At 43.6% G+C, this 23,690-nt stretch overlaps 1 protein-coding gene and 1 non-coding gene across 3 annotated transcripts in view; one reads left to right on the top strand and one right to left on the bottom strand.

The window, feature by feature from the left end:
* The window catches only part of HMG20A (high mobility group 20A), a 140,929-nt gene that overhangs the window by 89,879 nt on the left and 27,360 nt on the right, over nt 1-23,690 (bottom strand). The gene's annotated exons all lie outside the window — the stretch shown is intronic.
* On the top strand, nt 9,848-9,981 carry LOC139001427 (U11 spliceosomal RNA). Its single transcript, XR_011470014.1, has one exon. It is a non-coding gene; the product is annotated as a U11 spliceosomal RNA (small nuclear RNA).

Here is a 23,690-nt window from a genome sequence, read left to right as displayed (position 1 = left end):
GGGTTCCATTCTGGTCAAGGGCACATGACAGGTTTGCAGACTCAATCCCCAGTAGGGGGCATGCAAGATGCAGCCAATCAATGATTCTCTCTCATCATCGATATTTCTATTTCTCTCTCCCTCTCCTTTCCTCTAGGAAATCAATAAAAATATATTTAAAAAACACACACAAAAAACCATTTCATGTAACACTGGTTTGGTGGTGGTGAACTCCTTTTGCTTTTTCTTGTCTGTTAGGGTCTTTATCTGACCTTCAATTCTAAATGAGAGCTTTGCTGAGTAGAGTAATCTTGGTTGTAGGCCCTCCCTTTTCATCACTTTGAATATTTCTTACCACTCCCTTCTGGCCTGCAAAGTTTCTATTGAAAAATCAGCTGATATCATATGGGCACTCCCTTGTAGATAACTGCTTTTCTCTTGTTGCTTTTAAGGTTCTCTCTTTGTCTTTAACCTTAGGCATTTTAATTATGATGTGTCTTGGTGTGGGCCTCTTTGGGTAAATCTTGTTTGGGACTCTCTGCACTTCCTGTAAGTCTATTTCTTTCACCAGGTGGGGGAAGTTTTCTGTCATTGAGAGGAAAAAAGGGAGAGGGAGAACGGAAAACATTGATGTGAGTTTCACACACACACCCTGGCCTGACCGAACCCACAATCTGGGCATGTGCATAGGATGATGCTCAACCAACTGAGCCACACTGGCCAGGGCAAGATTGTATGTTTTGAGAAGGAAAATCAGACATCTTTATAAAAACTCTAGTGCCATGGACAAAAAAAGGAGCCACATATTAAACATGAAAGCTTAGGGGAGGCCCGTGTAGCGGCCTCACAAACTCAGAGACAGAAAGTAACCACAATAGATGGTCTGGAATTAAAACTTTCTAACTAAAAGCAGTTCATGGTGGTAGTCATGTCCTAGGGCAGTATTTTTCCTAACTAAGGTCCATTTTCACCTTAACTGAGCCTGTCTTTTTGCATCTAGGATAACATACCTGATAAAATGCCTTTGGAATAACAAAGTAATTTCCTTTTTTCTAAAACCTCAGGACACCTCAAGGCACAACCACTGTCCAGAGTGGAGATCACAAATCCCCTCATTGTTATTGCTATCATGTTAATTGTTGACTGTTAACTATCCTGTGCATACCTATGTAAAAGAAGTGTTTATTCATTTTACTTTTTACTCAATTCCAGAGGTTTTCCTGGTTTGCTTTCTCTGGCCTCCAATTTCTATCACCAATGGATTTCATATAACCCCTTTATGCCTCTTCCTTTGATTATAATGTATAAAATAAGGTGCAAAACTGCCATTCTCTGGAATGGGGATATATACAGCTCTGATTGGGTGGGGAAAGCCTCAGTTGAAATAGGATTCCAGGAACTCCTTTATAAGGGCTGGCTCAGATGGCAGAAACAATGCAGGCAGGCAGTTCAGTGCAGGCTTCTTTCTGAAGTGCAGTTTGCATGAGAGGCCACAGGAGCCTTTTTAAGTAGGTATCTTCTTTCTCAGGGTTCATAAAACCCTGGAAGAGAAAATGTGAAACCTAGGGTCCTATCACTTTGATTAATTTTGGCTTTAAATCCTAGCTCTAGAAGTCATCTCTCTCTCTCTCTCCTCTCCCAACCCCCCCCCCCCCCTCCCCCCGCTCTCTCTTTCCCTCTCCCTATACTTCTACTCTTACAGGATAATGAAAAGGTAGGAACATTTCAGGGCAGGGAAACTGAGACAGGAAAGTTAAAACAAGGCCAAGCAGTGTGGGCAATTAGCAGCTGGCTTGTAAGTAACAAGCCAATATCTTCCCCAAACCAAAGACACCTGAGAGCAAATGGTTAAAAGTGTCCCTAATAAGAGAATGCAGGAAAGGAGGGGGGAAGGGAGAGAGAAGGAGGAGTCTTCTACTTCTCACTCATTAAAAAAAAAAAAAAAATCAGGAAGAGGAAAGGGAAAAAAAGAGCCAGTTTTATTTTTTTATTCCCTAGAAACAAAAGCTAGCAGTCTCAAGGCTTGGCAAGATAAAATGGCCAGGCGATTCTCATGAATTTTGGAAAGGCCACAACAAAAAGGGACCTTGAAAATTAATCCATACCAAGATATTCAGCAGTGAAATTTAAAAACCTATAGATAGGAGGGTATATTATGTCTTGAATCCCCACCCAACTTGCCCTTCAGATTAGCTGAGAGCTCATCTGTGCTTGCCTTGAGTCTTTAATAAATATGCTATGCATGCTTTAATTTTTTAATATAATGGCTTTATCACAATGCAATCAAAGTCTCTCGTGTAAATTCATTTATATGAGCATGACAAGTACCAAGGTGAGGACAGCCCTCTCTCTCTGACTCAGGGGGCTGTTCAATAATACCTCCCTGGTGTCTGTGAGAGTTACCTCTACCTCTCCACCTCTCTTCACACCTGTGAGGCAGCAGAAGACAGTAACCTGGACCTGAATGGTTACAGGGTCCAGACCTCCAACAGGCTAAAGATAACATTTTGACCTAAGTTATGTTTCAGTTTTTTACCCAAGGTAAAAAGACACCCTGGCTACTTTCCCACAAGACCAGAAGGACACCAGAAAAGACCTCAGAACTGTCTTTAAGACTTGAAGAGGGATTAAACATGGCAGCTGGCAGGACTGGAGTTAAGCAGAGTCTGAGTGAGTATGGGAGTGAGAAGGGTGTGTGTGAAAGTGCATGGTGTGTGTGAGGGACAGTTAGATCTCGCAGGGGCCTTGAGGGTGGGTGGATCAGGCTGTCCTGGACAAAGAGAACCTGCCAGCACCACAGGCACTCCCCTGGTGGTAATGCTCTGGCTCAGAAACCATACCATCTTGAAGGGGGGAGCTGCAGCAGCTAGAAGTACAGCCTTGTCACCATCCAGACTAACCTTGGACACCATCATCGGTCCACCAGCCGGTGGAATGCCAGCAGGACCTCAATAGTGCACCCCTGCTAACCCCACATACTTGCTGACCCCCTGAGCACCTGCAGTGGACACCTGAGGGACCAGTTCTGTGGCAGAAGAGAGTACAGCTCAGAACAGAGACAATCAAGGTGGATACATACAACTCTGATTGGGGGAAGATTCAAGGCAGACCTAGCCTCTGGGATAAGGGGTCCCCGACTATTGGACAACTAGGGGCTTCAACCTCTCGGACCTCAATCAGGTTGCCCAGGGCCAGAGACTCACATTCACCTGCACTAGAGTAGCTTCTAGGAGGCCCAGGAACCAGATTCAACAACATTAGAGCAAAATCTAGTGAGCCCCATGAAAAGCGGACCCAAAGGTCTTTGAGTGTGTATGGTTTTGCTTTTTGGTGTGTGTGTGTGTGACAGAGAGAGTGGATTTTCTGTGTTTTGTTTTCTGTTTGTTTCTTGTCTCCTTTTTTTTTCTTTCTTCTTGCATATCTCTAATTTCTTTGTTTCCTTTGATTCTATTCTACTTTAGCCTATAATTGTTATTAATTTTTCTTAGTTTTGCTTTTCTTTATTCTCATTTCTTTTCTATTTTACTTTTCCTATCTAGATATTATTATAGTCATTATTACTGTTTTAATTCCATTAATGTTAGTTCATTTATTTTGTTTCCTCTTCTTTTTTCCTCCTATAGTAGTTCTTTTAGCATTTTCCTTACCTCTATTTAGGCATCTTTTCATCTTCTTCTTTCTCTCTCTATTTTTTTTTATATCCCCTCTAAATCTTTGGTCACATGTCTTTTAGTATACTTTTTATTTTTTCCTGTGTGTTGCTTTCTTTCCTTCTTCCTTTTAAAATATATTTCTTTATTGATTTCAGCGAGAAGGGAGAGGAGAGAGAGAGATAGAAACATCAATGATGAGAGAGAATCATTGATCGGCTGCCTCCTGCACACCCCCCACTGGGAATCGAGCCCGCAACCCAGGCATGTGCGCTTGGCCGGGATCGAACCCGGGACCCCTCAGTCCGCAGGCTGACGCTCTATCCACTGAGCCAAGCCGGCCAGGGCTTCTTCTTCCTTTTTAATCTTTCCTGTTGTTACTGCATCGAGTAGCTTGATTTTCATGGTGTTTTTGGTTTGGCCCTGTTGTCTTACTCCATTCTGTCAGCATCTATATAACAGCTGGTTGATCCACACTGGCAGCAAGTTGGAGGGGTGATCCTTCCCACTAATGAGACATCAACAATCAAGTCCCAATTACAACAGGAGAGCCCAGATAACACACACACACACACACACACACACACGGGGGCAATCCTAGAGCATCCAGCTTAGGTGAACAAAGAGATTACACCACTGAACCCCTCAAGACAATTTCTACATGAGGCCATCCCACAAAGACAGGGAGGCATAACAGTTATAGCTAATACACAGAAGCAAATACAAAGAGATAGATAAAATGGGGAGACAAAGACATAATACCCAAATGAGAGAAAAGAAGGAATGTCCAGAAAAAGAACTAAATGAGATGGAGGCAAGCAACCTATCAGACATAGAACTCAAAGCAATGGTTATAAAGATGCTTAAGGAATGTAGTGAAAATTACAACAGCATGAAAAAGGGAATAGAGGCTATGAACAAGAACCAGACAGAAATGAAGAACACATGGGAAAGTATTAAAAGTACATTGAATGGCCCAGCTGGCATGGCTCAGTGACTGAGCATCAGCCTATGAACCAGGAGGTCATGGTTCGATTCCCGGTCAGGGCACATGCCTGGATTGCAGGCTCAATCCCCAGTGAGGGCGTGCAGAAGGCAGTCAATCAATGATTTTCTCTTATCATTGATGTTTCTATCTCTCTTTTCCTTTCCCTTCCTCTCTGAAATCAATAAAAAAATATATTTTAAAAAGCGCAGATTGGATGAAGCAGAAGAACAAATCAGCGATTTGGAAGAAAAGGTAGAAATAAATACCCAATTAGAGCAGCAAATAAAAAAAAGAATTAAAAAGCAGGAAGATAGCTTAAGGGAGCTCTGGGACAACATGAAATGTAACAAAATTTGCAATAGAGGAATACCAGGAGGGGAAGAGGGAGAGCAAGGAACAGAGAACCCACTTAAAGAAATAATGACAGAAAACCCAACCTGGAGAAGGAAAATGCCACACAAGTTCAGGAGGCACAGAGAATCCCAAATCAAGATGAACCCAAACAGATCTACACCTAGACACACCATAATTAAAATGGCAAATGTTGAAGACAAAGAAAGAATCTCAAAGACAGCAAGAGAGAAACAGAAAATTACCTACAAAGGAGTTCCCATTACATTGTCAGCTGACTTCTTAATAGAAACACTTCAGGACAGAAGGGAGTGGCATGAAATCCTCAAAGTAATGAAAAGCAAGGACCTAAATCCAAGATTACTGTATCCAGCAAGGCTATCATTTACAATTTAAAATGAAATAAAAAGCTTTCCAGACAAAGAAAGGTTGAAGAAAAACATTATCACCAAAACAGCAATGCAAGAAATGTTAAGAAGAAAAGGAGAAAGAGAGGACCATAGGCATAAAGAAAATAAAAATGGCAATAAATACATACCTGTCAATAACTTTAAATGTATATTGATTAAATGCTCCAGTCCAAAGACATGGGGAGACTGAATGGATAAGAAAACATGACCCAGCCCTAACCGGTTTGGCTCTTAGTGGATAGAGCGTTGACCTGCAGACTCAAGGGTCCCAGATTAGATTCTGGTCAAGGGCATGTACTTTGGTTGTGGGCACATCCCCAGTAGGGGGTGTGCAGAAGGCAGCTGATCGATGTTTCTCTCTCATTGATGTTTCTAACTCTCTAACCCTCTCCCTTCCTGTCTGTAAAAAATCAATAAAATATATTTTAAAAAATCATCACTTAAAAAGAAAAAGAATAAAGAAAACATGATCCATATTATGCTGTCTACAAGAGACCCAACTCAGAACACAAGATATACACAGAATGAAAGTGAAGGGATGGCAAAATATATTCCATGCAAATGGAAAGGGAAAAAAAAGCTAGGGTAGCAATACTCATATCAGACAAAACAGACTTCAAACAAAGGCCATAACAAGAGACAAAGAAGGCCACTTCATAATACTAAAGGGAATGATTCATCAAGAAAACAGAACCCTTGTAAACATATAAGCACCCAATATAGGAGGACCAAAGTACATAAAAAACTCTTAACAGACTTTATGGGAGAGACTGACAGCAATACAGTCATAGTAGGGGACTTTAACACCTCACTGACATCACTGGATAGATCTTCCAGACAAAAAATGAACAAGCAAACAGAGGCCTTAAATGACAAACTAGATCAGATGGATCTAACTGGTATTTACAGAACATGTCACCCCAAAGCAACAGAATATACATTCTTCTCAAGCACACATGGAACATTCTCAAAAAAAGAACACATGTTAGGGCACAAAACAAGTCTATACAAATTCAAGAAGCTTGATATAATACCAAGCATCTTATCTGATCACAAAGGCATGGAGTCAGAAATCAGCTACAATAAAAAAATAAAATAAAAAACACTCAAATTCATGGAAGCTAAATAGCATATTATTAAACAACTAGAGGCCCAGTGCACAAAAATTTGTGCACTGGTGGGGGTGGGGAGTGTCCCTCAGCCTCACTTGTGCCCTCTCACAGTCTGGGACCCCTCGGGAGATAATGACCTGCTGGCTTAGGCCCACTCCCAGGTGGCAGAGGGCAAGCCCAATCCCTAGGTGCAGCCCCTGGTTGGGCACAGAGCAGGGCCGATTGGGGAGTTGGGGCGCCACCCCGTCACACTCAAGGCAGGGTCGATGGGGAGGTTGCTGCGCCACCCCCCGTCACGCACAGAGCAGGGCCAATCAGGGGGTTGGGGGGCTGCCCCCCGTTACACACAGAGCAGGGCCGATCAGGGGGTTGGGGAGCTCCCCCGTCACGCACAGAGTAGGGCCGATAGGGGAGTTGGGGCACCGTGCCCTGTCACACACAGAGCAGGGCGGGTCAGGGGGTTGGGGCGTCGCCCCTTAGCACCCACAGAGCAGGGCCGATCAGGGGGTTGGGGCACTGCCGCTGTCACACTCAGGGCAGGGCCTATCAGGGGGTTGGGGAGCTCCCCCCATCAGGCACAGAGCAGGGCCGATCAGGGGGTTGGGGCGCCTTCCCCTGTCACGAACACAGCAGGGCAGATAGGGAGGCTGTGGCCCCGCCCCCTGTCACATACAGAGCCGCAGGGCGATCAGGGGGTTTGGGTGCTGCCCCCTGTCACGCTGCTACAGGGGCCAGGAGGCCTCGCGGCTCCGCTGATCCCAGTGCTGGGAGGCCTCGCTGCTCCGCTGATCCCCGTGCTAGGAGGCCTCGCGGCTCAGCTGATCCCGGTATTAGGAGGCCTCCCTGCTCCGCTTGACACCGGGGCAGTGAGGCCTCACTGCTCCGCTGATCCCAGGCCGGGAGGTCTCGCGGCTCCGTTGATCCCGGTGCCAGGAGGCCTCATGGCTCCACTGATCCCGGTGCCAGGAGGCCTCGAGGCTCCACGGATCCCGGGTTCGGAAGGCCTCGTGGCTCCGCTGATCACGGGGCATGAGGCTTCGCGGCTCTGCTGATCCCAGGTTCGGGAGGCCTTGCGGCTCTGCTGATCCTGGTGCTGAGAGGCATATTACCCTTTTACTATATAGGATAGAGGCCTGGTGCATGGGTGGGGGCCAGCTGGTTTGCCCTGAACGGTGTCCCGGATCAGAGTGGGGGTCTCGCTTGGGTGCCTGGCCAGCCTGGATGAGGGGATGATGGCTGTTTGCAACTGGTCACACCCCCTTCAGGGTGGGGTCCCCACTGGGGTGCCTGGCCAGTCTGGGTGAGGGGCTGAGGGCTGTTTTCAGGCTGGCGGGCGACTGAAGCTACCAACCTCTCCTTTTTTTCTTTTTTTTTAATTCTGGGATTTATTTACCTTCTATGGCTGTCACTGGAGCTGAGAGCCGGCTTTAGCTCTGAGGCTTGGCTCCAGCTCTGAGACCTGGGCTGCTGATCTGGATTTGTTTGGGTTCTATAATTGAAACACTGTTTCAGCTCCAGCTCCGAGGCTGGCCGGCTTGTTTAGCTTCTATAATTGCAACATAGTTGCTTAGAGTGCAGCTGAGAGCTGGGCGGCGGCAGGCAGGGAATGTTGGCTTCCTCCATCACTGGAGCAAGCAAGCCTCCTGTTCGCTTCAGCTGCCTGGCTGCTGGCCGCCATCTTGGTTGGCAGTTAATTTGCATATCTTGCTGATTAGCCAATGGGAAGGGTAGTGATGTTACGGTTAATTACCATGTTTCTCTATTATTAGATAGGATGAATGGGTTACCAATGAGATCAAACAAAAAATTAAAAACTTCCTGGAAACAGAGGAAAAGGGACACACAACCACTCAAAACATATGGGACATGGCGAAAGGAGTACTGAGAAAGAAGTACATAGCACTACAGGCGTATCTTAAGAAACAAGGAAAAGGACTAATAAAATATTTAACCCTACAACTAAATGAATTAGAAAGAGAACAGTAAGAAAAGCCCAGAGGAAGTAGAAGGAAGGAAATATTGCAGATCAGAGTGGAAATAAATGACATAGAGACTGAAAAACAAAACAAAACAAAACAAAACAGTACAAAAGGCCAATAAATCCAAGAGCTGATTCTTTGAAAAGATAAACAAGATTGAGGAACCCCTAGTCAGTCTCATTAGGAAACAAAGAGAGAGGACCGAAATAAATAAATCAGAAATGAAAGGAGAGATATAACAACAGACACCACAGAATTACAAAGGATTATAAGTGTACTATGAACAACTATATGCTAACAACCTGGGCGAAATGGACAAATTCCTAGAAACATACAATCTTCCAAAACTCAGTCAAGAAGAATCAGAAAACCTGAAAAGGCCAATAACAACCAATGAAATTGAAGCAGTAATTAAAAAACTTCCAGCAAACAAAAGTCCTGGACCTGATGGATTTACAGTAGAACTTTAACAAACATTCCAAGAACTAACACCTGTCCTCCTCAAACTATTCCAAAAAATTCAAGTGGAAGGGACACTTTCAAGCTCTTTTTATGAAGCCAGCATTATACTAATTCCAAAACCAGATAAAGACACTACAAAGAAAGAAAATTGCAGGCCAATATCCCTGATGAACACAGATGCTAAAATCCTCAACAAATTATTAGCAAATCAGATCCAGCAATAAATTAAATGATTATATTCCATGATCAAGTAGAATTTATTCCAGGGATGCAAGACTGGTAGAATATACACAAATCAATAAATATGATACATCACATAAACAAACTGAAAGATAAAACCATGTGATCATATCAATAGATACAGAAAAAGCACTCAACAAAATCCAGCACCCATTTTTGATAAAAATGCTCAGTAAAGAGGGAATACATAAAGACCATATATGACAAAGCTACAGCCAAAACAATAATCAATAGGCAAGAACTAAAAGTGTTTCCCTTAACAACAAGACCAAGACAGGGATGTCCACTTTCACCACTCTTACTCAACAAAGTACTAGAAGTCCTTGCCACAGCAATCAGATAAGAACAGATAAAAGACATCAAAATTGAAAAGGAGGAAGTAAAACTGTCATAATTCACAGATGACATGATATTGTACTTAGAAAACCCTGAAGACTCTCCCAGGAAACTACTAGACTTAATAAATGAATTCAGCAAGGTAGCCGGATACAAAATCAACATCAGAAATCAATGACATTTTTATATACAAATAATGAACTCTCAGAAACAGAAACTAAAAAAGCAATCACATTTACCAATGCAACAACAACAACAAAAGATACCTAGGAATAAAATTAACCAAGTAGGTAAAAGACCCGTGATTAGAAAACTATAGGACATTGAAAAAAGAAATAAGAAAAATGGGTTCTGTTCTGAGTGCCACATGTAGAGCAGCTTGATTGCTCTACATGCAAAGTCGACATCAAGAGATTTTGGAAGCATATTTTTTTGATACTTGGGCAGCTGGTGATAGTTGGTGCTGGCGCCCGCAAAAAAAAAAAAAGAGAGAGAGAAATAAGGAAGCTACAAACAAATAGAAACATATAACATATACCATGTTCATGGGTTGGAAGAATTAACATCATTAAAATGGCTATTCTACCCAAAGCAATCTTTAGATTCAATGGTGAAATTTAGATTCAGTGGTGAAAGTATAATTGCATACTTCACAGAGCTAGAACAAATATTCCAAAAATTTATATGGAACCATACAAGACCCCGAATATCTGTAGCAATCTTGTGAAAGAAGAACGAAGTAGGAGGGATCACAATGCCAGATAACAAACTATACTATAAAGCCATTATTACCAAAATAGCCTTTTACTAGAACAAGAATAGGCATATAGACCAATGGATTAGAACAGAGACCCCATAAACTGACCCACACCATTATGGTGAATTAATATTTGATAAAGGAGACAAGAACATACAATGCAGTATAAATAGTCTCTTCAACAAATGGGAAAACTGGACAGACACATGCGAAAACATAAAACTAGGCCACCAACTTACACCACACACAAAAATAAACTCAAGATGGATAAAAGACTTAAACATAAGGCATCCTATCTCTAATATGCAAATCAACCGAATGGCAGCACGACTGGTCACTATCATGTGCACTGACTCCCAGGGGGCAGAGTTGAGCACCTGTATCCTGAGAGGGAGGCAACCAGCGATGGGGGGTGGGGCCGGCCAGTGGGCGGCACCAGGCCGCCAGCCAAGGCGGGTGCCAGTGGGGCGGGGAGAGAGGGGCAATTGCCCCGCCCACATTGCCTCACAGATGGCCCTGATCACTGGCCAGGCCTAGGGACCCTACCCTATATATTGGGAACAGTCTCTTAGATTTAAAAATTAAATCCTGGCAAGGCTATTCTAACACTAAAAAAACAGGACGATGCAGCAATGACATGTATGGACTCTGGCTTGCACATTTTGTGGTCAGCCCTGATTCTGACACTTATTAACTGTGTGACAAAGCCAATTACTTAACTTCTCTCTGCTTCAGTTTTCCACCCATAGATGGGGAATATAGTACTACTGTCTCAGAAGGATCATGTTATGTACTACTTTTTATAATCAGGGCAAAAAAAAATGTAGCTGTCAATACAACAACAAGATGCCTTTCACCTGTATGAAAAGTATGGTCAATGGTGCATGCAGCGTCCTGGATTGCAAGAGGGATGTCCGACTGCCGGTTTAGGCCACGACATCCCCCGAGGGGTCCCGAACTGCAGGAGAATGCAGGCCGGGCTGAGGGGATCCCTCCCCACCCCATGCATGAATTTCGTGCATTAGGCCTCTACTGAAACCATAAAATCTTAGAGGAGAATATAGGAAGTAAAATCTCAAATATCTCACATAGCAATGTTTACAGATACATCTCCTAGGGCAGTGGTCGGCAAACTGTGGTTCGTGAGCCATATGCTGCTCTCTGGCCCCTTGAATGTGGCTCTTCCACAAAATACCGACTTCTGTGCATGGGCCACGAAGTTTCAATCGCACTGTACGTGCACACCCGCACGTGGTATTCTGTGGAAGAGCAACACTCAAGGGGACAAAAAGTCGCATGTGGCTTGCGAGCCGCAGTTTGCCGACCAGGGTCCTAGGGCAAATGAAACTAAGGAGAAAGTAAACAAATGGGACTACATCAAAATAAAAAGCTTCTGCACAGCAAAAGAAACCACCAACAAAATGAAAAGGGAACCCACTGTATGGGAGAACCTATTTACCACTGATCTATCTGATAAGGGGTTGATAGCCAAAATATACAAATTACTCATACAACTCAACAAAAGGAAGACAAACAATCCAATGAAAAAATGGGGAGAAGTCATGAATACATATTTCTTCAAAGAGGGCATACAAATGGCCAAGTGACATATGAAAAAATGCTCAAAGTTACTCGTCACCTGAGAAATGCAAATTAAAACCACAATGAGATATCACCTCACACCTGTCAGAATGGCTATCATAAAAGAATCAACAAACAACAAATGCTGGAGAGAATGTGGAATAAAGGGAACACTAGTTCACTGCTGGTGGGAATGCAGATTGGTGCAGTCACTATGGAAAACAGTATGGAGTTTTCTCAAAAAATTAAAAATGGAACTTCTGTTTGACCCAGCAATCCCACTTCTAGGCATATATCCTAAAAACCCTGAAACACCAATCAGAAAGAATATTCACGTCCCTATGTTCATAGCAGCATTATTTACAATAGTGAAGATCTGGAAACAGCCCAAGTGCCCATCTGTAGATGAATCAATAAAAAACTTGGAGACATTTACACTATGGCATACTATGCAGCTGTAAAAAAGAGGGATCTCTTACCATTTGGGATAGCATGGATACACCTGGAAAATATGATGCTAAGCAAAATAAGCCAATCTGAGAAAGATAAATATAACATGATAGCACTTATTTGTGGAATATAATGAACAGAATGAATTGACCAACAAAATAAGAACTGAAGCATGGAGGCATGGATCAAATTGACATACCTCAACATGGGGTTGGGGGGATGAGAAGAGATAAACCAAAGAACTTATATACTTATGATAGGCTCGGTACACAAATTTGTGCACAGGTGGGGTTCCTCGGCCTGGCCGGCAATCGGGGCCGATTGGGGCCATGTCGCCCAGTACCGATCAGGGCTGTGGGAGGTTGGCCAGCCGGGGGCAGGAGCTGTTGAGGGATGTTTAATGAACCAAAGACTCAGAGGTAAGACGAGCACACAGGATGATTGATGCCGGACAGAGGGCTACAGCTTGCTCAGGCATGTAGCAAACTCTGCACTCTCACCATCGCTTTTATTAGGGTTTGGTACAAGGTTAGTGCGTCAGCAGTTAATCAACTAAATCTTGTTTTGTTCTATATTATTACAATAGCATATTGAAGACAACTTGCAGCTGTGCCCTCCCTTTCTGCTCTACACGCATGACTATTTAATCTTAGCCTTTCTCAAGGAGGTAAATGTTCCTGGAACTCAAGATTGTGTGCAATCTTGACCCAGCGTGACTCGCTTGCAAGTCACACTGTGCTCCTGATAGAACATTCACTTCTTCTTGGCAGGACTTCAGATCCTTGCTTACAAATGTCTAGCTACAGGAGCTGGAGGTGGGGGGAGGTTGGCTGGCAAGCCGGGGGAGGCCATGGGAGGTTGGTGAGCCTGGGGGAGGTGCTGCGGGAGGTTGGCTGAACAGCTGAGGGGAGGGATCACAGGAGATTGGCCGGCCACAGGACGTTGTCTATGGGAGCACACTGACCACCAGGGGGCAGCTCCTGCATTGAGCATCTGCGCCCTGGTGGCCAGTGCATGTCATAGCGACTGGTCAACCTGTCATTCTGGTGGTTCGGTCATAACAGTCGCTTAGGCTTTTATATATATAGATAGACATAGTCCATGGAAGACCTGGGGGGTAGGGTGGGTAGTGGCTAGGAAGAGGGGGATAAGGGGGAGGGGTGGGAGAAATTTCTGTAATACTATCAACAATAAAATTTTTTTTTAAAAGACAAGAAGAAATAATAGATTACCCTACCTGACCTCTAACCAATCAGCTTCCACCATAGCTTCTGAACCTCCCACCTCTGGTGTCTTGTGATTTTGCCCTATACCTGTGGTCGGCAAACTGCGGCTTGTGAGCCACATGTGGCTCTTTGCCCCTTGAGTGGGGCTCTTCCACAAAATACCATATGCGGGCGCACGTACAGTGCGATTGAAACTTCGTGGCTCACGTGCAGAAGTCAGTTTTTGGCCTGGGCAAGTCTATTTTGAAGAAGTACTGTTATTATCTGGCTCTGTTGACTAATGAGTTTGCTGACCACTGCCCTATACAATCTATAACCTACACACCATTGGGAGTTTGGGCTTTTGAATATTATCTTCCCATTCTCCTGGATGGCATTATCTATCTATAATAATGAAAGCACAATATGCTAATTAGACCGGACGTCCTTTCAGATGAAGCCGGGCGGCACTCTCCAGCCGTGAGCCCTGCGTCTGGCTCCCATCCCAAAAGGGTCAGGGGGCAGGACATGATTGGCTCCGGGTGGGTGGGCGGTAGGGCGCCCTTGCCAGCCAGGGATCCGGATCCATCCCACTGATGTTAACACCACTTTTATATCATTTCTTCCTTACGAAGCATCTAGGGCGGGGTGGGCAACCTTTTTGTGAGTGTGTGACAAAACCAGCAAAATCTCTGACTCAAAATTCTTCTGCATGCCAACCCTAATTTTTTGAGAACATGTTACGCCTACTTGATATCTCTTAAGGTGTATGTATGTGAAGAACCTTGAAGAAATAATAAAATTCATTCGAGCGACAAATATATGATGAAAAATACATTTATTTTTTAATGTATACATGTACACTGATAGTCTGACAGAAAACTTTTTGACTCCGTTTGATATTATCAGTGGGACTTTTGCTGCTGCATCACTGATGACAGAGATTTTACATCAGGTTTATATTTCGTGACCTTCAGAGATATGCACAAGCTACTACTTTCATCCGTCAGGCTACTCCTATTAAGAGACAACAAAATTCATCACTGAGAACAAAGATTCACAAGCGTATGTGGATGAAAACATGGAGAGTAACGCTGTTGCAAAGTTTTTTAAACAGAAAAAATTTTCTGGAATGGCATTCTAAGTCCTCAATAGTTTGTTTTTGACACTTCTCTCTGGTACTCCTGTCTCTAATCGCTTTTTTTCAATGTTTTCCAAGTCAACTCTAAGGTCAATAAATTTCTGCTTTCAAATTGAGCTACTCTGAAATTGAATCAACTGCATTTCAAAGTCAGCCATGTCTATCCATGAAAACATTTGTACGTTTAGTTCCTCCAAGCTTTCTGGAAACCTCATGAATTTTGCTGTCTCTTCCAGTTCTCTGAATTTCACAAATCTTGAGAAGAACTGCTCAATAGTTGACTCGATGATGTTTAAAATCAGCTTTTGAGGGCTTTGACAGTCTGTTCTGTCATCTTTTGGGAGGTCTTTGATGTGTCTCTTGAGGTTTGGGAAATATCTAAATCTCTCACCATCCACATCCCTCTTAAAGACTTCCAGTTTCTTTTCAAAAGCCTTTATGTTACCAAACATAACATCAAGTGTCTTGCCAGTTCCTTGTAATTTAACATTTAAGTCATTCAAATGTTCACAAAAATTGTAAATGGAAGATTATAAGAGAGGGTTTCGTGTGCCAGCAGAAGTTACTGGCGTGCCATGTTTGGCACGCGTGCCAGGGGTTGCCCACCCCTGGTCTAGGGATTGGAAGTGGCCGCAGTGCCTAAGGCTGACTTCCAGGAGGCCGGCAGCGCTGTTGGGATTGTGTTGGTGATGCTGGTCGTCAGTGCCTGGCCTGTTTTCCAGAGATTAGACCTGCAGGACTACAGGGGGAGTGAGTGGCTGCCGCTGGGCTGGTGGGCCACTGGCACGGGTCAGTTAGCTGAGCTGGACTCCTGCTGTGGGAGTGCACTGATCACCAGGGGGCAGCTCCTGCATTGAGCATCTGCCACCTGGTGGTCAGTGCATGTCATAGTGACCAGTCGACTGGTCTTTTAGTTTGGTTGCTTAGGCTTTTATATATATAGATAGCTAATCTTCCTTCACTGCAGTTCTCAGTGTCTAGTGTTTGGGTCTACTAGTGAAGGGTGGATGAACATCTTCTGTTCTATAACAAATGTAAAATTTAGAATTATTTTTATTTTGAATCCTAAAGCTGACAATACTCAAGACCTCAGAAAATAAACCAATCAACAGAATTCACGTTTTGTATATGTAAAGCTCTAGAACATGTTTCCTAGAATCATTTTTCTTCCTCCCTCCCTTCTTCCTTCTCTCCCTCCCCCATCCCCCCCCTCTCTTTTCTTTCTTTCATTCATTCATATATTTATTTAAATATATTTTTAATGATTTCAGAGAGGAAGGGAGAGGGAGAGAGAGAGAGCAGAATTAATGTTGAGAAAGAATCATTGATTGGCTGCCTCCTGCACAGCATGCCCCACACTGTGGATCGAGCCTGCAAGTTGAGCAGGTGCCCTGACCAGGAATCGAACCCAGAGCTCCTCGTTCATACGTTAACGATCAACCATTGAGCCATGCTGGCTAAGTGGAACATTTTTCTTTTAAATTAATACCCTACACAATATGATAAGGCTGGCCTTTCCTACACAGAACCTCCAGGCTCTTACTCTACCAAAGCAATTTTCATCAAGTGCTTAGACATTATCTCCTGTCCCAGTAGATAACATATTTAAAAAAAAAAGAATCATAGATTTTTTAAACTTAATTTTTGAAAAATACATTAAAAAAAGAATGACTTTTAAAACTTAATTTTTAAAATATAAAAAAAGGATCATAGACTTTTAAAAACTTAATTTAAAAATATGTTTTTATTGATTTTAGAAATAGAGAGGAAGGGAGAGGGATAGAGAGAGAGAGAAACATCAATGAGAAACATTGATTGGCTGCCTCCTGCACATCCCCTGCTAGGAATCGAGCCTGCAACCTGGGCATGTGCCCTGACCAATCCGGTGACCTCTTGGTTCATGGGTCAATAATTAACCACTGAACCACACCAGCCAGTCTAAACTTAAATTTTAATTTCACAGGCAATATATGAATATACTTTCTTTTATTTAAAATTTATTTTGACTACACACAGCAAAAATTCCCACTGACCAGACTCTCCTTACTCCCCTCTCTTAGAGGAGTTTCTATATAATCGCTGAAAGGAGCCTATTAGAGATAATTTCTAGTGATATATTCTTATTCATTCTCTCTCTCTCTCTCTCTCTCTCTCTCTCTCTTTCTCTCAACTGAGAATTATCCCTAAAGGGCAAAGAATAGTAAACACATCTAGCCAGAAGAATATAGGGGCACTTAACACCTTTCGTACCGCTCACGAGCTTTCTTGTGTTTCGTGCGCCATCTATTAAGGACCGCTCACGAGTTTTCTCGATTTTCACGCCCATGGAAAAAGGAGCGAATCTAGATACTTATGTAAATTTTGTTTGGTCCCTCTTCATAGAGGAAAATGTTTTACGCAGTACCATACATTAAAAAAGTACTAGGAACTTTAATTGTTTAATTGTTTTTGTAAATAAAAATGTTGTAATTATTGAAAAACAACACCTAAAGTGCATTATGATGATTTAAATAACGTGCAGTTTGCCCAAAAATGTGCAGTCCCTGGCATATGTCCTAGAGATTTCTATGCGGTACGCAATGTGTTAAAACCTCTGTATTTTATATAAAAGAGTGAATTTAAATTCTGCATTCAATTTTATTAAAAAAATTATTTTAACACAAAAAAATGAACATTTGAAACTATAGGAGACCTGGGGAAAGTATCATGTACTCTCAAAACAATTATATATTTCCTATGAGTGCAATATCATGTAACATAGTTCATCTTCCTAACAGATAAACAACAAATTTTGATACTGAGAGAAAAAGAACTGTTATGACTTCCTACTCCTTTTCTTTATTATCTAGCAGCAGAATAAGAAATTTTTATTATTAGCTAGAAATATGCGGTTAACTCAATTACATGACAACACATTGCAATACTAATATATAAAAGCAAGTTTTATATATTAGGGTTGTGATGACCAATCACAACCAAAGGCTGACCAACCGGAAGTCCTCCCTCCAGTCAGCGCTGGGTTGCTGTGACAACCCAGCACTGACTGCCCAGGGGGCAGAGACCCAGAGAGAGAGAGGCAGGTGGCAGCTGTTGATAAGTACTTGCCTCTCTCTTTCCCTCCCTCTTTCTTTCCTGGCTTCGCCAGCAGCCAGGCCTTTTTTTCTCTCCTGGCTTCCATGGGGCTGCTGTTCAGCCCCACCTCTCCGATCAGGCCCAGAGATAGGCCCGGAAATGTTGACTGGAATAGGAACCAATCAATGAGAACCAAATGTGGGTGCTGTGAAGAACCAATGGCTGTCTAGGAGGTGGAGCTTTTGACACTGACCGGCATAGGAACCAACCAATGAGAATCAAATGTAGGTGCTGTGAAGAACCAATGGCTACCTAGGGGGCGGAGCTTCTGATGCTAACTGGCATAGACACTGACTAATCAGAAGCAAATGTGGGTGCTGTGGGGAGCCAATGGCTGCCTAGGACAGTGATGGCGAACCTATGATACGCGTGTCAGAGGTGACACATGAACTCATTTTTTTGGTTGTATTTTCTTTGTAAAATGGCATTTAAATATATAAAATAAATATCAAAAATATAAGTCTCTGTTTTACTATGGTTGCAAATATCAAAAAATTTCTATATGTGACATGGCACCAGAGTCATGTTAGGGTTTTTCAAAATGCTGACACGCTCAGCTCAAAAGGTTTGCCATCACTGGCCTAGGAGGTGGAGCTTTTGATGCTGACTGGCATAGAAACTGACCGATCAGAACCAAATTGGCCAGCAGAGGAGGGCAGTTGGGGGCAAGATCAGGCCTGCAGAGGAGGGCAGTTGGGGGTGAGATTAGGCCAGCAGGGGAGGACCATTGGGGGCAAGATCAGGCTGGCAGGGGAGTGCAGTTGGGGGCAACCAGGCCAGCAGGGGAGGGCAGTTAGGGGCAATCAGGCAGGCAGAGGCAGTTAGGGTAAACCAGGCTGGCAGGGGAGGGCAGTTAGGGGTGATCAGGCAGGCAGGCAGGTGAGCAGTTAGGAGCCAGTGGTCCCAGATTGCGAGAGGGATGTCCCTGTGGGATTGGGCCTAAACCGGCAGTCAGACATCCCCCAAATCGTCCCCAATTGGAGAGGGTGAAGGCTGGGCTGAGGGAATCCCCCTCTGTCCTCGAATTTCATGCAACGGGCCTTTAGATATCATATAAAAAGTCCATTTCATTGTGGAAAAACAGACCATGACTATGAGTTTAATATATCTTGGCAGGCATTTCCTTAAGAGGTTTAATTCTGAAATTAAAATACGCTTAATGTTCATAAATGTACATTCTTATGTAAGGAAAAGTATCAAGATTTTTTATAAATAAGTTGTCATTTTGCTAAAATATATTGAGATTTATCTCAAATGTAATATACTTGATATGTCTCTCCCTTCAGAAATTTGATGTCAAGTCTGGCTTAGGTAAAAAAACAACCCTTATTACAATGCATTTCCACAGAAGCATCTTCTCTGTCTTATTACAAAGTCTCTCCAAATATCTAATTTGGCTATGGGCATTTAGTAACATCGGCATATTTAAAAGACAAAATTGGTAACTTCAATATGAACCAAAAGAGAGCTACGAGGAAAAGAGCACAATTATAGTTTTCTACAACAAATTCACTCAAAATTTTGGGAAAAAAAGAAACTACATCAAGTTTTGTTATAAAGGACTAGAGGCCTGGTGCATGGATTGCACCGGTGGAGTTTCTGGACCTGGCCTGTGCCCTCTCGCAATCCAGAACCCCTCGGGGGAATGCCGGACTGCCGATTTCAGCGGGATACCCGCAGGCCAGGCCGAGGGACCCCCCCATGGTCAAATGGTTGTCTGGTCGCTTAGGCTTTTATATATATAGGTTACATGCTATAAACTACAGGGAAGTAATCTGACAGTAGAAAGTGCTCTGAACTGAAGTCAGGAAGTCTGATTCATAGTTCAGACTAAGTCACCAACTAGCTATGTTTTCTGTCATCAGTAACCACTCTGGCCCAAGTTTCTTCATCTGTTAATGAAGGACAAAATCAACTCTAAGTGTCAGACCATGACAGAACACCATGAAATAGTACATTTAATTAAATGATATGAACTAGAGCCTGGCCGGTGTGGCTCAGTGGTGGAGCATTGACCTGTGAACCAGGATGTCATGGTTCTTTTCTGGTCAGGGCACATTCCTGGGTTGTGGGCTTGACCCCTGGTGGGGGACGTGCAGGAAGCAGCCGATTAATGACTTTTTCATTATTGATGTTTCTATCTCCCTCTCCCTTCCTTTCTGAAATCAATAGAAATATATTTTTAAAAACGATACAAACTAGAAACTAGCAGATAATATAAATATTTTAAAAATTCAATAAAAAAAGCCATAACCAAGCCAGCTGGCATGGCTCAGTGGTTGAGCGTTGACCTATGAGCCAGGAGGTCACGGTTCAATTCCCAGGCAGGGCACATGCCTGGTTTGTGGGCTCGATCCCCAGTGTGGGGCATGCAGGTGGCAGCCGATCAGTGATTCTCTCTCATTATTGATGTTTCTATCTCTCTTTTCTTCTCTCTTCCTCTCTGAAATCAATAAAATAAGTGTGTGTATATATATATATATATATATATATATATATATATATATTTATATATATCTACACTAATAAAAGAGAAACATGGTAATTGGTGTACGACCGCTACCCTTTTCATTGGCTAATCAGTGAGTATATGCAAATTAACTGTCAGCCAAGATGGCGGCCGGCAGCCAGGCACTGAAGCGAGCATGAGGCTTGCTTGCTGCAGACTCCAACGTTCCCCGCCTCATTGCCTGGCTCTGAGCTACAACTCAAGAAACTATGTACTATGTTGCAAATAAGAAGATAAACAAAACTCCAGAAACCAGCCGGACTGAAACCCACCCGGACTGAAACATTGTATCCATGTTTTCAGCAGCGAGGCCTCAGAGCTAAAGCTGGCCCAGAATAAAAAAAAAAGAAGAAGAAATAAAGGAGCGGTTGGGAGCTTTAGTCACTCGCCACCCGGAAAACAGCCCTCAGCCCCTCACCCAGACTGGCCAGGCACCCCAGTGGGGACCCCCACCCAGATCCAGGACACCCTTTAGGGCAAACCAGCCGGCCCCCAGGCCTCTATTCTATACAGTAAAAGGGTAATATGCCTCCCAGCACTGGGATCAGCGGAGCCGCGAGGCCTCCTGGCACCAGATCAGCGTGACAGGGGGCAGCGCCCAAAACCCCTGATCGCCCTGCGGCTCTGCGTGTGACAGGGGGCGGGGCCACAATCTCCCTATCTGCCCTGCTCTGTTTGTGACAGGGAAAGGCGCCCCAACCCCCTGATCAGCCCTGTTCTGTGCCTTGATAGGGGGGAGCTCCCCAATCCCCTGCCTGCCCTGGGGCTCTGTGCTTGACAGGGTGCGGTGCCCCAACCCAGCCCCACCACGGGCCCTGCTCTGTGCCTGATGGGGGGGAGCTCCCCAATCCCCTGATCGGCCCTGCTCTGTGACAGGGTGCGGCGCCCCAAACCCGCCCCCCCCCCCCCCCGCACCCATGGGCACTGCTCTGTGTGTGACAGGGTAGAGACATAACCTCCCCATTGGCCCTGCCCTGAGTGTGACAGGGTGCAGCGCCCCAACCCCCTGATCTGCCCTGCTCTGTGTGTGACAGGGGGCGGTGCCCCAACCCCCCAATTGACCCTACCCTGAGTGTGACTGAGGGTGGCATCGCAACCTCCCAATCCACCCTGCTCTGTGCATGACAGGGGGCGGTGCCCCAACTCCCCAATCAGCCCTACTCTGAGCCCGACCAGGGGCTGCACTTAGGGATTGGGCCTGCCCTCTGCCACCCAGGAGCAGGCCTAAGCCAGCAAGTCGTTATCTCTCGAGGGGTCCCAGACTGCGAGAGGGCACAGGCTGGGCTGAGGGACCCCCCCTTCCCCCCCGAGTGCACAAATTTTTGTGCATGGGGCCTCTAGTATATAATAAAAGGCCAGTGGCCGTAACGCCATAACGACCAAACGACTGGTCACCAGGAGGTTCATTGATGGGTCTCACAGAGAAGCGGGTCTGGGGACCCGTAGGCACGGCGGAAGTCTGGGTCCCAAGGTGCGGCGGGGATCTGGGTCCCAGGGGGCAGTGGGGGTCTGGGTCTCGCGCGATTTCGCGTGCTCGGCCTCTAGTATATATATAAAAAAGTCATAACCATGAATATATATGTACATATACACACACCACAGAGTTATCTAACCACAGTATACATTTCAGAATTCTTCTGTCAGTATTTATTTATTTATTATATATATATATTTTAAATATATTTTATTGATTTTTTTTTTTTTTTTTTACAGAGAGGAAGGGAGAGAGATAGAGAGTTAGAAACATCGATGAGAGAGAAACATCGATCAGCTGCCTCCTGCACATCTCCCACTGGGGATGTGCCCGCAACCCAGGTACATGCCCTTGACCGGAATAGAACCTGGGACCTTTCAGTCCGCAGGCCGACGCTCTATCCACTGAGCCAAACCGGTTTCGGCGTTCTGTCAGTATTTATTTGCTATCTGGAAGGGAGTCATAGTTAATACTGAAGGTTCTGAAATCAGACTTTCTGAATTCAAATCCTACCTTTCATTTTTCAGCTGTGGAATCTGGGAAAGTTAGTTAATATCTCTGAACCTAAGTTTTCTCATCTATAAATGAGAATAGTAATAGTAGCTACTTTAGGAATTATTTAAGAATTAATCCATGAAAAGCAGGTAGTGCGATGTCTATCACATGAGAGCCTAAAAATAATGGTAGCAGTAATAGCAGCAAAATTGTATTGAGTACTTACTAAGGCATTATTCTAAGAGTTTAACATGTTATCCCATTTAATCCTCACAACTACCATGAGGTAGGTCTAATCATTAGGAGCTCTATTTTATTTATTTATTTAATTTTTTATTTTAAAATATTTTATTGATTTCAGAGAGGAAGGGAGAGGGAGAGAGAGATAGAAACATCAATGAGAGAGAATCATTAATCGGCTGCCTCCTGCATGCCCCCTACATGGGATCGAGCCCACAGCCCAGGCATGTGCCCCTGACCAGAATCAAACCTGGGACCTTTCAGTCCACAGGCTGATGCTCTATCCTCTGAGCCAAACCAGCTAGGGCAGGAGCTCTATTTTACAGTGAACAATGTGATCCCACAGAGAGGTTAGGTAACTTGTCCAAGTTAGTTGTGATATTCATTATAGCTATTCACAAATATTTTTAGTTTTGTCAAGAAAACAGTAAAATGACCTCATGACCTATGAAATTAGGCAAGGCCTATGGAACTCATAGGGTCAACTCAGTGGTATATAATACTTCTGGGCAGGAAGTTTAAGAGTCCATAAGCAATTTTCCATGCTCCACTCCCCATATTACAGGGATTATAAATGTACATATTACAATGGAATCTGTGTCAGCCTAGTTGCCTAAGACCAAAAATACTTGGGACAATAGCATAAATGAGAAAAAAAGCCTCTGAGATTCTGCAGTGGTTTTGTTAACATAGTAATAGTAAATTTCAGGGATTTAGTATTATCATGACTATCTACTTAATTACAGCTAATGCTGAAAGTTTAAAAATTAACTGATAAGTGAAATAGTACTACCTATTTACTTAATTTTTAAAAATGTGTATAAACCACCCTGACTGGTTTGGCTCAGTGGATAGAGTGTTGGCCTGCGGACTGAAGGGTCCCAGGTTCGATTCTGGAAAAGGGCATGTACCTTAGTTGTGGGCACATCCCTAGTAGGGGGTGTGCAGGAAACAGCTAGTCGATGTTTCTCTCTCATCGATGTTTCTAACTCTCTATCCCTCTCCCTCTCTGTAAAAAATCAATAAAATATATTTTTAAAAAATGTGTATAAACCAATGAAAGTTTAACATTACCTAATTTAGTATCACAATTTAAGAATTATTGGTTTAAATGTCTTTTTTGTTGTTAATCCTAACTTGAGGATATTTTTTCCATTGCTTTTTAAAAAAATGTTTGTATTGATTTTAGAGAGAAAGGG

This window comes from Myotis yumanensis, unplaced genomic scaffold (genome assembly GCF_028538775.1).
Source record: "Myotis yumanensis isolate MYYU_CA2020_CCGP unplaced genomic scaffold, mMyoYum1.0.hap1 SCAF_1, whole genome shotgun sequence".
Classification (NCBI taxonomy): domain Eukaryota; kingdom Metazoa; phylum Chordata; class Mammalia; order Chiroptera; family Vespertilionidae; genus Myotis; species Myotis yumanensis.
Note: the sequence above shows the minus strand (reverse complement) of the source record. Positions and strands in the feature narration are given on the sequence as shown.